The sequence below is a fragment of the Anser brachyrhynchus genome, assembly GCF_964034855.1.
Source record: "Anser brachyrhynchus genome assembly, chromosome: 4".
NCBI lineage: Eukaryota > Metazoa > Chordata > Aves > Anseriformes > Anatidae > Anser > Anser brachyrhynchus.
In genome coordinates, this window is record NC_137698.1 from 64,857,498 (window position 1) to 64,875,892 (window position 18,395).

The window sequence follows — 18,395 nt, forward strand, 5'->3', positions numbered from 1 at the left end:
ATTACATGTCCAAATATTTGTTTTGTTTTGTTTTTTTCTCCCCAGCTATATCTATTTGTTATACCTCAGTCAAAGCTGTCAAAGCTTCCTAAACAATCTCATGCATGTACCTTTGGACCATATCAGAAAAAAAAATAGTATTACTCCTGAAAATCTTGTACTCTAATGCAGACAAAGAGGAAAAGATGTGCTATTTTGACATAAAAGAGAACAGAGAGGTGCCAATTCTGAGCAAATAAGCACAGGGCAACTTTTGTAAGGAAGTGAGCTTTAAAAGAATAAAGTTAAAAAGGTTAATAAAAGTGTAATGGTGACCAAAACAGAACTTCTCCAGGTATCAGAAGCAGCATCAGTGTAAGCAGGAAGCTAAGAACAGAGAAGCCTGGTAGACCTGAATGTGCTTGTGGAACAGGTAAGGACTGCACTGGAACAGTGAAGAAAAAAAAAAAAAAAAAAGGTAAAGTAAAAAATGTCACCAAACCAATAGGATCAAATGGGAAGCTGAATCTGCAGAAAGCCAGGTGAGGAAGCATGGGACTATGAATATGCATTTGTGCACTAAGTGTAATAAGGGGTAGACATTAAACTCACTGAAATATATTCCAAATCAAACATTACATACCAGCTCAGGCTGTGCTTGTCACTGCGCTTGTGGATGTACTTCTATGCCTCGCAGATGACAGGGATGAAGTCACTGTTCCCTGATAACTTCCAGTGTGACCCTGACCCAGGTCAATCAAAAGTATCTTGTTGATGGACCTACTATAGCAGTTCAACAGTGTATGCAGTAAGAGGTATGCAGTGCAGGCATGCAACTCCAGGCAAGAGAAAAGCAGAAGAGCACAATGGTACAAGCATTGGGAAGGAGACACCAAACTCATTGGGACAGAAGAAACTCCAAGATCAAGAAATTCAGAAAACACAGGGGTGTCCTTTGTGACAATAAATATATAATAACCTGGCTATCTGCCTGGATGATTGTGTTTTTGTAGATGCGGGAGTAGTGGCGGAGAAAGCAAAGAGAAATCTAGGAGAGACTGGGAGGCAGAGAAGTCTGGTGTGGCTGTTTGTGTGCATTTACTCATGCAATTGTTTTACCTCGGTGGTAGGTTAACACCACTGGGTTACTCATAGCCCACATTGCCTCTACAATGCACTGCCTGAGTACCATGATACTCCCTGGATGTACACTGTAGTTATTGGCCTCCTCTTTTCTCTGGATGTATGGTTTGGTTTATTTTTCTTTTTCCTCTCTTGACTCCATGCTTGAAAAAGATTCTGTTTCTTTTTACCAACTTCTCTAATTATTTATGGAAATTCTAAGATCTCCAGTCATAATATTTGTGTCATCAAAAGCAGCTCCACAGGAAATAATGCCAAATCACAGAGTAGTTTTATAATGAAAAGGTAGCTAAACAAATTTAACTGTGAGAAAAGTCATGTCTAGATCTAGAATAAAGCTAAATACTCTAAACACATAAAAACATAAAACACACTCTAAACACATAAAATGGCCTTACTGAGTCCCAGCATAGTGCCTTGGAAGCCAAAATCAGACCCACCGGTCTAATTACAAACCTGTATTCTGCTCTCATATCGGTCTTTGACTACAGTTCTCAGAGGAAGGAGATAATATCAACAGACCTTGTAGATCTTTTGTATTTCTTTCCTCTCTAACTCTTATGAAAGATGCTTGGTGACTACAGATGATAAGTTCATATTTAGTCATACTGTAATAAAGACACCTTTCCTGTGGTTTCTGTGTTTCACCTACATGTTACATTTCAGGTTCTCTAACAAAGGGTACAGCATCTATATGCTTGTTTGAAAAAGTCTTAGCTATTAAAAACAAACAAACAAACAAAGGGAACACAGGGTTTTTAGAAATGTCAGACATCAGCGTGCATAAAAATATAAGAGTTTGTTCCAATTTTGGCTTCATGCTGTTATTAACAAAAGTAATTTCTATGAAGACATTCAAACATGCTTTAGTCAAATGTGAAGTTAATAAATTATACTAATTTTTAAAAGCAAGGACCCCGATTAAGGTAAATTTACTGCAGGTTACCTTTTAATGTCACTAAGGATTTGTACTGAGAGAGGAGTCCTGCCTCTCTCCCCCACTGCCCTGGGCACTGCGTTGGTCTTAAAAAGGTAGAGCAGGGTCCTCCTACAGGAAAACACAGGGCAAGGCAGGGCAGAGCAGGGCAGGAAAGGTAGAAGAACGATATGCAAAAATACCAAACTGTCTTTGCCCAGTCCTTTCCTTAGATTTCACATACAGCCTGGGGGTAGGGGACAAAATTCGATTTCAGATAAGCATCAGGTCATTACCTTTCTTTTCATAATGAAGTCATTTTTTTTTGCCAGTATCATCTGCTCCCCTACCTGTGTTTTTTTGGTCTTGTGATATCTCATGGTGTCCTATGAGTAGACTGTAGATCCAGAGCAGGGACTATCTTTCCAATTTCTGTCTGTGCAAGAGTGGTCTTCTGCCACTCCCTAGCATAAATGTTGCTACTGTAAATAATTGAAATGTATGTAATATTACAACAAGTTGTGAACACCTCAGTACACTTCCTGTCTGGTGTCACATGGAGAATGAATAACAGGAAAAGACCACCCTAAACTCTCTGTTCTTAGAGGGATACAAAAAGCAACTAAGACAATAACAGAATCAAACTGTAATTTGGAGAACAGTAATAAATATATTCATGAAATCTCACTAAGTCACTGAAGTAGCTCAATCTTCCAACAACAGAATTATAAACACAATAAAAAGTGTTGTAGTAAAATCCATCCTTGTAACATTTCAAAGGTGTAGAACAGAGCAGCTGAGGGAATTGGTGTTGTTTAGTCTGGAGAAGAGGAGGCTTAGGGGAGACCTCATTACCCTCTCTAACTACCTGAAAGGAAGTTGTGGGGAGCTGGGGGTTGGCCTCTTCTCGCAGGTAACTAGCGATAGGACTAGAGGGAAAGGCCTCAAGTTGTGACAAGGGGTCGGAAATTAGGAGACATTTCCTCTCAGAAAGAGTGATCAGGCATCAGAACGGGTTGCCCAGGGAGGTGGTAGAGTCACCGTCCCTGGGGGTGTTTTAGGAAAATTTGGACGTGGTGCTCAGGGACATGGTTTAGTGGGTGACATTGGTAGTAGGGAGATGGTTGGACCAGATGATCTTGGAGGTCTTTTCCAACCTTCATGATTCTATGAAAGAGAACAAACAGGTGTGTGTTCATTGTTAGATGCTGAGTGACTTGAGGATGCTGTTCAGAGAAACTTCTTTAAAGAAGCAGAGCAATCTCTTACTCAATCTGAGTAGGGAAAAGCATGTGATAACAATAAAAACATTAGAACTCAAATTCAGTTACAGCAAATAGTACAACGAAGCCAGGTGGTCAAGAAGTTAAGTGTGAACTGACTCTGCTAATGTTAGAAGTGCATCATTTCTTTGAAGTTTACTTCCAGGAGCCAAGAAGCTAGTCATGACTATTTTTCAAGCTAAAGAGAATATTTACACACATAGTACTGTTTCCTCCTAAACAGACAGAAGTGTTTTAATCTGCCTATTTTTTTTAGTTGTGTTCATGATACACAAATAAACAAAAACATAAAGTCCTTGACATGTAAAGGCCAGTTCTTATGGGCTGCCTTTATCATTTGAGATGTCTGCTGCATTCAGGTGATCTTATTGTGGTTCAAACAATAATTTTCAAACAATAGTAGCATTTGATTACAGATGCTTCATATCCTGGCTAATTGGAACTAGACTGCATCATCAGAGCTAATGATGTATTAAAGCATATTACTGAATAATGGACAAAATAAAAAACTAAACATTTTATTCCTTTTATATTTATTCATGCAATAATTGTAGCTATTGCTGCTGGGTAGACAAAAGACTTTTTTTTTTTCCTTTTTTTTTTTTTTTGTTTTCTGGCAATTTTACTTAGAGAATGTAGTCAGTTATTCAGATAAGCCAGCATCACTTTTCACAGCCCTATCTTCTCCCTCCCCTCAGTTACTGCTTTAGTTTTTTTTTCTTTTCTATGTGGTATTTTTTCCTGTAATTGCAGCAACAGAAATTGGAACTGATTCTTCAAATGTCCAAATAAATGCAAAACTGCTCACTAGGCAAGCAGATAAAACAGTATTTTCATTCTGTAGAAACTCCCTCTGTGATCACAAATGAAGATATGATATGGGTGTGATAAAAAAGGACTGGTAAAAGGTATTATCTTTTTCCTTGCGTCAGTTCTGTTACAGACGTCATTGACACAAAAGGTTGTCATTCTGTCTTTTAACACTGCCCAGTACTTATTCACTTATCAAATAGATACTGTTACATTCTGCTTTCTTTAAAGGCAGGTTAAATAACATTTCCAGTTATGGAAACAACTTATTCACTGAACAAATTCTCCATCATTTGTCTCTATCAAGCCTTTTTAACATGCCTGAAGAGGCATTTTTAATTTTCTACACTGTTAGTTTTTTAATACTATTTTTTTAAATTTATTTTTATTTTTTTGAAAGTCATTTATTGATGTTCAGAGGGGTTTAGTTTAGATAGGGTCTTGGTGATTTACGAGGGAAAAACAGTTTAAAGAAAATAGAACTAAAACCAAACACCCAAAATAAAACAGAGTAAAGACGAGGAGAAGTGGACAACTTCACTGATTACAGGTATCAGGAATAAAAGCCTCTATTCTTTATCACTTGGGATTGTCTCCTCCTTTTCATAGACTTTGAGAGGCAGGAAAGCCTTGATTTAAGACAAACCAGATTTGTCTCCTCACCTTGAGCAAAGCTCAAGCTAATACAATTAACAACAGAAAAGTAAACGAGCAAACAAAAAGTAAAACAGTAGACATAGCACTGCAGCATGACTTTTGTCTCCAGGGGAGGTATGAAACTGTTCATGTAAAACTCTTTTTCTCACCTTTGTCCTTGCACATTGGGAGCCTCTAGAGACAGTGGGCACAGAGAGCCAGGAAAAGTAGCTACAGGAGCCTGCTTAAGTCAGCACAGATCACCACATTACCAATTCAGCCTCCCCATCCCGAGGCAATAGACTTGAGAAGAGGTGCTGCACTTGACTTCTGGCATTTCTGGTGAAAGAATGAAAGCAGAAATGGATGCAGATATATCTGCTGGAGGAAAATAAACCTACTTTTTTTCCTTGTTTTTTTTTTTCCTTATTCCTTTTTTCCTTTCTGTAAGGCCTTTATCCAACATAGAAGAGCTAAAAAACAAACTAAATAGTTATAGCTGTTAACACAGAAAGTCAAATTTATATATGAGGTAATACCATTAGCTTAGCCATGTATACAGGCACAAACCTAAAACCAGTAGTAACAACCTGCTGAATGCGGTTTTCCTCTATTAGTCAAATTCTTACACATTCATTTTCCTAATCTGCCTTATAATTTCATTATAGAACAGTGGACGAAACTGCTAGGGAAGAGCTCCAATGCTCCAAAGAAAAATAGCATGGAAAACAAAGGATAAAACAGAATTGCAGGTTGTAGACATGTACAGATATAAAAGTCCACTGTATCTTTTGGCATCTCTCACATGGGAGTCGCTTTCAGTTGTTCTTAGTGAGTTACTCTGCATAATTGCTTCTAGCCAAGGGTATTTATTTCCATAATATGACATCATGTAGCAAACTGAGCCCTTCCCATTTAACAAACTGCAAAAGATGAAATCTAAGTCACAAGCCTTTTCCCCAGTGGGCAAGACTTACATTACAAATGTGGAGATCAGTTTTTCACAACTGCTGACCTATCAGCAAATTAAATTTTAAAAGCCTCTACACTCAGATTTTATCTGATCACTAGTTTTGAGACAGATTCTTATTTCAAAATAAATGTTCCTCCTGAATTTGGTTTCTACTTCACATGCCCCTCAATTGCATCCTCATTTTATCCTTTGGAAGAAATATCTCTAATCCTGTGGAACTGAGAAAAATTAACATGTAAGTGCTTAAGCAGTCATGAAAACCAAAGGCAAATGAAAGATTGCTTTCTTAAATGAGAGGCACTTAAACATGACTTGCACATCACTTAAGGACATTGTTCACTGTCAGGAGAAAGAATCAGATTCTTTAACCTCTAAGGCTAAAATATATACCCTCTTTTGATTTAGGGCTAGAGTCAAATAAGGACATGGGAATATAAAACCGAATTTAGGAGGATGCTAGGAGCACTAAATCAAAAACTACAGTCTAAAAAGCTTTGCTCACTCTCTCCTCACCTGGGCAGGTGATAATATGTCCTTGGCAGGGTGGTACATACCTGAAAGTAGAGAAAACAATGCTCCTGGTGCCCAAAGTCTTACAGAAAATACAAAAGGGAAATGTGATCTCAGAATCTGGAGGACTCTTAGCCTAAGCTCCCTCTCGTTCCATTCTGGACTGACAATTCAGACAGAGCAATGCTTTGCAGCCAAGAAAATGCCTTGCCTAAACAATTGCATGGGCTGATCCTGCCCTCCTTCATGGAGCATCAAGGAAGCCTGGAGAGGGGTCAGTGCTGTGGACGTGCTCTGGTTACCCCTAGGAATTACCTCCAGGCTCAGGGCCCTCAGAAACATGTATTTCTTGAAACAAAGCTTATAAAATGGATGGTGTTGCTGAATGAATGGTGTCCCTGGCTTAATGTCAAGTTAGAGGAGAGAAACAAGAAATCAGGCTTTCTTGCCTTCACGGGAGCCTGGAGGGGCACTCAAGCCTACTGCTCTCATTTCTAAGGAGCAGCAAACCACTTCTCTTCAAAAACTTCTTCTCTGAAGGACATAAAACAAGATACAGGAGGTGAAGAAGTGCAATGGTCAAAGCATACTTGTACAAGGGAGCACTCCAAATTCCTGTCTCCAGTACTGAAGCAGTTCTCCTGTGGATATGAACAGAATAGAATAGTTCCGTTGGAAGAGAAATGTCCTTTAAAGACCATGCTGAAGACCACTGATCAATACCTTCTTCATTTTCACTTTTTCCTTTTTGAAACTCTGCGTAATCACATGGAAAGAACTTGCAAATGTAAAAGTGTCAAGATCTTAGTTAAAATACCTACAGGTAAGACTGAAACTAGGGAAATCCATAACTAATTAATTCAGGGTCACACTGTTGTTATTTTTTTCCAATTAGAGACTTCATTTCAGATACATTTATCAGATACAGTCAGAATACCTAAAAGCATGTATTGAATATGCCATAGTGCTTTCTAGGACCATCTACAGTCATTTTTCTTTTGTTTAGCTAGTTTTTCATCAAATGCCTGTGTTATTCACAGCATTGGCTGCCATTTCCTGACACTTTTCCTGTGTTGTACCCTGACAAAACTCAGCAGATTTTCTTGTAATCCAGAGCAAACATCAGAACAAGCCTGAGGTCTGCAGTGCTCTCTAAACCCAACAATTTGCAGAGCTGGAGGGCTTCAGAAACTACACAGAGCAAAGCTCAATTTCTACAAGCAACAATATTTGTGTATTTTCACTTATTTGCTCCTTTGAAATACAAAGGTTGGTGCTCCAGTGCAGCAGATGATGACAAAGGTAGCTAATCACACAAATGGCAAAAATGTCATGACTCAGAGATGAAATGAGATCAAGTACACCAGTTCCAAGTTGCAACAATGAAAGTTAAGCTGCAAAAACACTATACCAAGAAATAGCATAGTAAAAAGAAATGAAACAATATCTTGGGATCTTCAAAGTTGGCTAGGTTAAAATACTACTACTAATAATATTAAAATAATATAAAATATAAATAATATATAATATAAATATAAAAAGTATAAAAAATATATATGGCTGGCTCTCCCTGTCATTGGATTAATTTGTAATTTGTCTTTCTGGACATCAGTTTGAAGTTTGCTTTTCTATGAGTCTACAACTATTCTAATGCAAAGAAATGATATATTTTTTTTCTCACTTTTTTCCCTACTTTTTATTTTCTCTTGACAATAAAATCTACATTCTTTATTGAAATCCTGTTTCTCTGAGCTATTCTGGTGAAACCAATCATGAAAGACCATGTCTGCTCTAGGAGAACTGCTGGTCCAGGGTTGGATCCTGGCCCTTGAGTATCCCTCTTTTTAGTTTCCTTAGAGAATAAGCTGGAAATGAATAAGGGCAAGCTATATTAAGGGCATCACTCTAAGAGAAAATTTAGGGTGACTGAAGCAAAGAGGATGCCTCCCCTCTTCTCACTGAGGATGAGGGCTAGGATGCGATGTGATTGGTACCTAGAGTCTACATGGATACATAGCCAAACCATAATAGGATATAGGTTTGTGGAGTATTTTTTTTAAATATATTTTCAGCTTAATCACTGAAATTTCTGAAGTACTTCCCACTTAGGAGTTCAGTAAAAGTTTTACATATTGTGTTTTTACTCTCATAAATGCCAGTCTCAGCTGGACTGTAAGCTATGGGATGCCAACTTTTTTCTGTATCTAGGGTCAATGGGTGACTGTTGCTGACACATCAGAATACCTCATTGTCCAGTGCTTGTTAAATGAATGCCTGAGGTTTCAGGCAGTAAGAAGAAACACTGCTGAAGATCCATTAGTTGTCTGAAATAAATAAAATAAAATAAAAATTTCACTTTAAGTGTAACATTTCAGTTTCAATAACTTCTAAAAAGATCATTTATAAACTTTTAGTATATATACATTTATGTTTAGAGTGTTCATTCAAAACAAAAAGTCAAAACACCTAGTTTATAAAGTGTCAAAATGAATTATTTCCTTTCAGAAAAGAATATTTATTGTGGGGTGGAGCTATTTAGCAAACTTGGCATAAAATCACAAACAGCTGCAGTCAATCTAAAAAATGCAGTTTTGGATAAATAACATATTTGTCCTAAGAAAAAATACATATATTGTTTATGCTTGAGGGTTAGAGGTTTGTGTTGTTTTTGTATTAATTTATTTTTGCTTTTAGTTATACTGTTACCTTTGATATCATCTCTTGCAATTGCTTTGGAGTCTAATGATTTGTATGGCTGGTGAATTTTGCTTGAGTCTTATATGTTATTTGTGTTTCAGAAAGTGACAATGAAAGCATATCCAAATGAAGATATTTTCTTCAAAATAAATTTCCTTTTAAAAAGTTTAAATAAGAAGATGAATACCTTTAGATATGAATTTATATACTGATGCAGGTACACTCTCAGAGAATACATTTTCCAGCTATTCTGAATCACAGACACCCATTCCTCATTCAGATAGGCTTGCACTCTCCCCAGTTTCCAAATCCCAGTGTTCTCTGTGGTTGCTGCCCACAAGCTTACATATATCATAATTATTGTGGATGGGAGGAACCCAAATAACCCCTCTTTAAGTAGATCAACTATTGATTACTTCTTGGAGATTTCAAAAACACTTCCATTAAATATTAATTATAAAAGAACTGATTATCCTATTGAAAGCAAGAATAATACCTCCTCAGCGACCTTATGGATTCTGAAAAACACTCATTCAAGACTGATGGGAAACAGGTGAGCTCAATAGCTGTAGTACAGGGATTTTGTGCGATGCCTGCAGCACCATGCAGAAATCCCCACAGCTGCAGTTTACTTTGCTGCTATCTGTCATGACCACCTATGTATGTAAAGGTACTTATATATGTAAAGTCACCTGTATGCAAAGTCACCTGTATGTGTAAAGTTAAGGACTCTAACATCTCCAAAGATATGAACCCTGGATTTCTGAATGCTCAGACAGTAACACAATATTTAAATTGTCCTCCCCTTTTCTGTTCTCCAACCTTTACCAATATTCAGTCTTTTCTTTTTCATATACAGGAAACAAATGTAGCCCTGGGTAGGTCATGTTGTACAGATGGACAGTGTCCAGGTTTCACTGTGAAATTTTCTTCTTTCATAAGAAGTAAATAAAAGGAACCTACTGCCCATAAAACAGCAGCCTAAAAGCTTGGTCTGCTCCCTGTCCTGGAGGTAAATGCCAAGGACTCAGCCCCACACAAACCCCTTATTCCCAGGTGGGGATGTGGCAACAAGCCTACAAGGCAGGGCTGGTCAGCACCTCCTTGCGTAGCATCTCTTGCATTTTCTCCTGGGACTCCCATTAAACCACCCTCCAGCCTTTCAAAGTACAACAACATCAAGGAGATTCATATCACAAGAATCTCAAAACGTGATCTCTCAAACTGTGATTACCACCTGGATGCCCCACGGCTTTTGTTTGATGCAATACCGACGCCGCTTGTACGTGACTCCTGGAGACAGCAGAGGGATCTGTAACGTTATGTTTGCAACATCAAGGGGCGCACTCTCATCATGGGAGGAGACCAAGCTGGCAGTGACCTCTGCTCGTCAAGGGTGTCAAAATCAACATGAAAAATAGAGGAGGGGGGGTGGGGGAGAATAAACTTTAGGCCTGACATCACTTTAATTAAAAGAAAATGCAAAACACAAAGTCACATCCATTTAGAGATGGTCCTGTGTTTTCGTTATAACCTTAGTGAACATATAGAGGGTGAAGTTAAAGGTCTGAGGATGGGAAAACAACTGCCAGCAACAGAATAGTGTTCTGCTATGACAAGCAACTCTTCTCTGAGCTAGCAGAATTAGCCTCAGAGTAAATCTATCCTGACCACTTTAAGGGCTGCAGCACTACAGCTGAGAAACAGTGCAGCTGGATATTTTAAGTTAATAAGCTTTTGTGGCACCTGGAGGTTGACTCTCAGCAGTGATGCCAAATACAGCAGCACTTAACAGTGGGTGCTTCCGACCCACTGGCACCAGGAGATTATGGTTAAAATTTTTACAGTGTGTTTTCCAAGCCTGCTATTTGATTAATGCACTGGCGTAGCAATATTGAACGAAGCTTTACTTGAATTTAAGTTCCACTATCTCAAAGAATGACAGAATCAAGCTATTCCAAAGTTAGCTCCTAAAATAAATAAATAGCCAAACAAGTAAATAAATAAAGAAAGAATGACAACAAAGATTTATAAATCATTGGAAAGACCCTAAAAATGTTTCCTCCTCTTTGAAAGAATCAGGATCAAGACTTCCCGAGGGGAAAAAAAAAATCAGAAACCATTAAGTTTTACTTTATCTGTCATCTAGGAGGGACCTAAAATAAATCCTTTCCCAGGTATTAGTTGCATGGCCCGGTGACCAGGTTTATTTGAGTCAAAAAGCATATAGGGTTAACCATTACTATTTGTATTTAAGACACTTTTTAAAAGGCAGTTTTAAAACACTGCCAGGTTAGTGGACCAGTAAGCCAGGTGGGATGTGTTAAACAGGAAATTTACAGTGACCTGGCTGGATAATCAATAGAAATGAACAAAAATTAGGGTTGACAAAAAGCATTCAATCTATGCCTGGATAAGATCAAATTTATTACAAAGGGACCAAGATGTACTATTTACTTTTCTGGTATAACATATCTCCCAGGCATATCAAACCGCAATGGCTGTACCCAAACAAAGCAAAAAGACACTACTCCTGATGTTTTGAAAAGCCTTATAGAATTGGGAAAATAATATAACCCATGTTTAAAGTACATGTAAGAAAAAAACACACAAAACTAAATAACAACTAAACCCAGCAAAAGAAACATCAGTAACAATATATATATATATAGGAATAGCATTTTCTTATTAACAAGCAAGGGAAATGCATCTCTTACATAGCTGTGAAGGGCACAGAACATTCAGTTCCTCTTACAATGGAAAAATGAAAGGCAACTGCAGCAAAATGAGAGCTTTGCCAATCAAACCAAGCAGGAGAGAATAATCTAAATCCAATTGTCTTAGAGGAAACTGCTGAGAAACTTTTTCTCTGAGCATATCCATTACTGTTCATAATTAACGAATGTTTGAAAACTATAGAAATTTCAAAGCACTGGAGGAATGCCAGGATTTAAAAAATAAATAAATAAATAAATAAAATTAAAAAGAATAAAAGCAGAGGCTGAGGGAATTGTAGAGGACTTAGATATCAATTCATGGAAAAAAATATGGAACCAATTTGAGACGGTCAATTAAATTTAGAGACTACAGAAATGTTCAGCATCAGTCAACATGATTTCATGGAAAGTAGGTCTTTTCAAATCAACTGTTCCCTTTCTATTGTTGGATTTTAGGTCTAACTGATATGGTAAAGTTATATTGTTATATATTTGTATTTATTCTAGACAGAGTACCCTTTAGCTGCTGATTTTAGATCTCTTGACTCTAAAAGACAGTACAATGAATTAAAACTCGGTCCCCTGATGAATCTCAAAATACAATGCCTACTGAGAAAATAGTCAGGAGTGCAGCCTTAGCCATAAGGCCACTGGGAATCGATTTTCAACTCCTATTTTTATCAGTAACTTAGTTAAAGATACAAAAGTTTTACTAGCACAGTAACTGTTCAGATCAAAGAGTACACTTAATAGTCAGGTTATTCTTACAGGGAGACCTGAATCATTTGGTAAATGATCACAAAGCAATAAAAGGACATTTTGTATAGTCAAACAAAACATAACATAGCTGGGAACACAAAGTGCAGGTTGTACAAGTTTCTGTGAGAACTAAGTAATTCAGAAAGGGACTTAGAGGTCATCATAGGCAATTGCCTCAACATGAGTTCACAGCACAAAGCTGTGGCAAGAAGTTCATGTACACTTAAAAAAGTGACTTCAAGCATAGGAGGGAAACCTTGACTTTTTTTTAATCTTTCTGCATGGCATGGGTCATGAATTTCCTGCTATGATCATCTGGGCATCTCTCTCCTAATCATTGCAGAGGCCTCAAGTACTGCTCACACCTTGGCTTCTTGTCTCTTTACCAGTGGCATACAACACTTAACTCCCCAGATAACTGAACTTCACATTATTTAGGACAACCATCCAGCAGCTTTGGACACAGCGTAGGAGTTCCTAGGTAAAAATGTAATGAAAAAGTAGTATAGATGTGGGGGATCAAATTGCATGAGTGGCAGCCAATGTTCCAATCTTCCCAGCCTGGGTAAAAAATTTTCATAAGGCCAACTGCACTAACACATCCAGATTTTATATTACTGAGGACAGGGAGAGCTCTTTCCCTTATGATGTTAGGCTGTGCATAATTGGGGTCTCAGAGTGTCTCCACTGCAGAGCCAGCAAGTAGAACATCTGATGTCACCCTACCAGAGAAGTCAAATGTGAACTGAATAAGGGTTGGATGCAGTAAACAGGCTATGGCTTGGCACCCCTTCAGTTAGATGAATCTCTCCAGCTTTAATTTTAAGCTCTAGAATTTTTTGATAAATATTGTGCCAATATTTATTTCAGAAAATTATATTTCTGCCAGTGATAGAAAACATTAAGCTGACAGCTATACTCTCAGCTTTCCTGAATTTGGATTCTCAACATAGATTTCTGTACTTGTCTGTAAGTTGAAATATGTAGACAAACTCTTAAGACCATGTTCCTTTTTTATAGTACATTGGTTTTTAATCATACTAACAATAAAAGCTCAAATTGCTGTTCACATGTTTAAGAGCTTTCCTTGGTGTTTCATACATTCAAAAGGCACAGAAACAGCATCTTCAGAACAATGCCTTATTCAGACATCTCTTCACTCAAGTATTTGGAAAAAAAAAAAAAAAGTTTATGGAACAGTCTCACAGTTTTGTGCTCAAATTCAGACTTCAGTTAATAACTACAGGATCCACAGCAACTTCTGTCCTGTCACCTGTCACCTGTCCTGCTCACAGCATATTCCTTCTGCTCTGTATCTCTGACTGCTGAGAACCCATCCCACCTCATTCCTGAAGACTCTCTTTAGCCTCATAATGAAACTTGGAGAGAGTGAACTCCCAGCCTGAGGGAGATAGAGGATCTTTCCCTACAGAGAGTCTTCTTGTCTTTCAAGACTTGCATCTGTTCCCTACCTGTTTGGTTTATCCTTTAGCAGTTTGTTTCAATGTAACTCCTTGAAGTCAAAAAGCATATTGTGAAACAGGGAATCTAAAGGCATGTCATGTTAAAAAAAACAGTCCCTGCAGTTTTCTCCGTTTTCCTAAAAGGTTTACACTAAGTGTTTGATACTTGACATTTGTACATAGATAACAAGGTTGCTTCTTTTCTTTTTTTCCTTTTTTTTTTTTCTTTTTCCTTTTATAAATCAGAAATTGAGAGGAACCAGGGGGATAAGACAGATAACTTTTGATTAAGTCATTAGCATGGACCTCTAAAAATGTGGTTCGATACATAAATCGTTTTTTGTCTGATCTTTATTATTCTCCTAGGGCCTGACTAAAGTAGGGATGATAAAACACCTGGTATATAATGAAGATGAATAAATTGATCTTCATGAATGACTTATGCACTACAGAGATGAGGGTCTTAAAAAGATGTGCCAGACGGGTATTTTTTGAGCCAGAGCAAAAGCATCACAGTGGTGATTCTTTTCCCATTTCACAGAAAAGACACAATTTGTTTCTTACAGATTACAGAGAGGCTAATTTTGCTAGAGGACAGAACCATACAAGAAATCTGGAGCATTCAAGGATTTAGTGCTGCTGCCAGGACACATCTGTGAAAAGAAGACTCTTGATCCCATTTATCTTCAACTAGAACAAGCCCAGAAGGAGGGTCAGAAAGATGATCAAGGGGCTGGAGGACCTCTCCTATGAAGACAGGCTGAGGGAGTTGGGGACATTCAGCCTGGAGAAGAGAAGGCTCCAGGGAGACCTTACAGCAGCCTTCCAGTACCTAAAAGGGGCCTGCAGAAAAGATGGGGAGGGACTCTTTGTCAGGGAGTGTAGTGATAGGACAAGGAGCAATGGCTTTAAACTAAGAGATAGTAGGTTTAAATTAGATATTAGGAAGAAATTCTTTCCTGTGAGGGTGGCATGGCACTGGAACAGGTTGCCCAGAGAAGTTGTGGATGCCTCATCCCTGGAACTGTTCAAGGCCAGGCTGGATGGAGCTTTGAGTAACCTGGTCTAGTGGGAAGAGCCCCTGTTCGTGGCAGGGGGCTGGAATTAGATGATCGTTAAGGTCCCTTCCAACTCAAACCATCCTATGATTCTATGATTCAAACAGTGAGCAATATCTCCAAGATGACATTCTCAAAATTATCTGGGAAACAACAAAACAAAAAACCTTGCTCTTTCACATATTCTCCTTTCTGGATGTTGGTTCCTGACTAGTTGAGTTTCATGGCTTAAAACTTTATGCTTATTGATTGTGAAAGTTACAAAGTTACAAGTTCAGTTCCTTAGTAACAATTTCAATTCCTCCATTGTAAAGACACAGAAGAAGAAATCACTACAGATTTGTGTTGTGTGTTTTATTGGTGTTTCTTTGTTTTCTCATCCACTTTAAGAAAAATGCACTGAGAACAATCACTTAGTAGCTCATAGACAAAGCAAGTCTGTTCCTGACCCTGCTTTGCTGTGCAGAGGAAAAGAGGTTTGAGAATCCAAGACATGCCCCTATTTCTGCCTATGGACATTTTGTTAAATCTGCACAGACTTCACCTGAATGATTTCCATCTCTACAGCCACAGGCAAACATCAACAGGTACAGACACACAGTTTAAGCTCCTCATTAAAACTGCCATCTAGCTGAAACAGGGTAGTCCAGGACCTAAGCAATCTGCTTGTCATCTACAGAAATATTTTGAGCCAGGAAATGCTTGAGACTCATAATTTCTTTAACATTTTTCCATTTGTGTTGCAGCTCATGCTGTGTGTGAACACTGTAACTTCATGATCAAGTAAGCATCTGTGAAAGATGCTTACCCTGTGAGGATGCTTAATCTGTGAAGATTTCAGAAACCAATAATATTGAGGTCCAGTATTACTTCAGAAATGATGTCAATATTAATATTTCAATTTAAAGACTATAGGCTACATCCACAACAGCCAATAAATTAGCAAGATCACTCAGAATGAACAATAGCTAGATATTCATTCAAATTATGTTAACTGCAAGTATAAAGTAAAGAGAAAAGAATGCATGAAACTTTGGAAAATTATAATATTCTATAACATATACATATTGAAAAAAGGCAATTATATTCCATGATTTTGTTAAATTGCACAGTAATTTAAAAATCCAATTACATTAAAAATGAACAATTGAAAAGAATAATTATATTTCATTATGTCAGCTGGGTTGCTAAGATGAACATTGTGTACTGCTGGATAGATACTGTACCATGGAATCCCATAATGTGATAAGTTTAAGAAAATCATGATTATCAGCCCAATATGCTGGGAGATATTTTATTATGGCTGCTGGCTACTGATATATTTAAAACTCATTAACTGGAAATAGGATAGAAACTGGAAAAAAAAAGAAAAAAAAAGAAAAGAATAAAATTAAAAAAAAAAAAGGAAGTGGAGAGGAAAGGTAGGACTCATACCTACAAACACTTTTCTCAACTTCAATTCACAAGGAACTGGAACTTTTAAGTATTTGGTTATATAGCTAGAAATTAGTTGAGAATACAGATGCTTTAAACTGCCACCTTTTGCTAAAGACAATTTCCCAAGACCCTTTATTTCTCTGAAGTAAAATTAAACTAAAACAGATGTCTGGTTCATGCCACTGCACTGGCAGGTTGTACCCCTTTTTCCAGTCTGGCTATACTTCAATTTATTTTACAGATGTTTCTGTGTGACTTTTCCTGCCACTCTTTTGCAGCTGAATAGCACAGGATGCATGGCTAGAAGAAAGCAAGAAAGGTTATGACATTTCTCCAGCCCATATAGGATTTCTAGCTGCTGTTTCAATTCCATGGTCTGAATAGCAGCCAGCATAAAGCAGGCATATCTCATGTTGGCATGTAGAGAATAAGGAAAAAGAAAAGTCACATATGCACATACAGACTTGCACGGTTTCCTAAGATATGCCTGTCTTAGCCAGCATTTGGGAAGTGTTCCTCTCCAGCAAATTTAACATCTATGTTAATCATGTCTTAGATGTATAAAGCAAATTTAGGGCAAAGCTATCTACAACTTCAGTAAGTTAGAATGAAGTTGCATAAACTAAAAATTAATTGAGCCTTTAAAAATATTTGTAAATCCCATAAGAGCTGGCAGGAGCTGTTTTGTGGACACATTTCTTATTGGAATTATCCCTTTTTATACTTGAAATCCTTCACAGTTATATTAATTTACATCCATAACGCATCATAGTGTTCTGGGACATTTTCTGTATAAATGCTCATCAGTCTTAAACGTCAGCCTTAAATCTCTGTAATGCCTAATCTATACAAGGGTATGTCATTAGTCACAACACACATTATTGGTTAGAAAGTATGACCCATTAACCAAATAATTGTGCCATTACATTTATGTCATACTTGTTGGCTTTAAAGTCCATGTTTTCTTAGGAGCTTCCAGAAACCATTTCATTTCATGAATTAGACTTTCAGTCTTCCCAGTCTTAAGGAATTGTAAATACTATTAAAAATTCAAGCCATCTTCTGTCAAGAGTTCATTTTTATAAAAATAATATAATCTTATACTTGATGTAATACTAATGGGAAGAGCTTCAAATGCACTTGATGGAGATGACCTAAATACCATGAAAAGACAATAGAAATTACCCATTACCCCCTTCATACTCAAAAAAAAAAAAAAAAAAAATAATCACTAGAATTGAGCAAATAGATAAGAAATTCATGAGGCAATATTTCAAATATACTCTAATTTAACCTCTAAATCACTGCATATAGAATAATTCACATATCCATAAATATCCACTTGTTGAAAACAGACTGTGTAGCAAAGGAAAAAAATTCCACTTCCAAATACTCTGTAGAGCTGAGGTTAATCTGCAGGTATTATACTCTCATTAATGGACAAAAAGTGGGTAATCTACTTCCTGGTTTCTCAAACTGCACTGGCAGAACTTGAAGAAAGACCTTGTGTCTGTGTAAATATCTTTATTTAAAATGTAAGACAAAATGAGGACAAGTCTAGCTGCCTTTCACCAGTCTGAAGGATCTCTCTCCTCCTGACCCTCACCTCACAGTCTCCTCTGCCTGATCTATTTGCCTCTTTTTGCCTGTCTCTGCCTCTCTCAGTTTCCAGGGGGAAATGGAGATAATAGCACTGCCTGAGATATGCAAGGCTTTCAGACACAGTGGTTTTTGCTAAATATGTTTCTCTTTAAAGAAATTGTGGTAGTCGTTAAAAGCTTTGCAAAAGATTTTAAGAATTCTGAGAGGACTTTAAGGTCAATAGTATTTATTTACCTTTCCCTGAAGTTCTAAAACAGAAACCTTTCGTGAAGATGTTTTTCTAATGTGAGGTGTTGGGCCTAGATCTGTTCTTAGTAAATCAAGGAAAAACTCGCAAGGCTAACTTCAAGTTTATACCACTGTTAACAAGAACAGACTTGTCTGATGTAAAGAAATTTGTTGTAAATTCTGT

At 37.4% G+C, this 18,395-nt stretch overlaps 1 long non-coding RNA gene across 1 annotated transcript in view; it reads right to left on the reverse strand.

The window, feature by feature from the left end:
* Nucleotides 1–18,395, reverse strand: part of LOC308194808 — a 113,049-nt gene that overhangs the window by 30,845 nt on the left and 63,809 nt on the right. Inside the window, exons 4-6 of the long non-coding RNA XR_013950881.1 lie at nt 8,495–8,574; nt 6,700–6,891; nt 4,938–5,106 (exon numbers count right to left, since the gene is read on the reverse strand). This is a non-coding gene — a long non-coding RNA (uncharacterized lncRNA). The remainder of the gene's footprint in view (nt 1–4,937; nt 5,107–6,699; nt 6,892–8,494; nt 8,575–18,395) is intronic.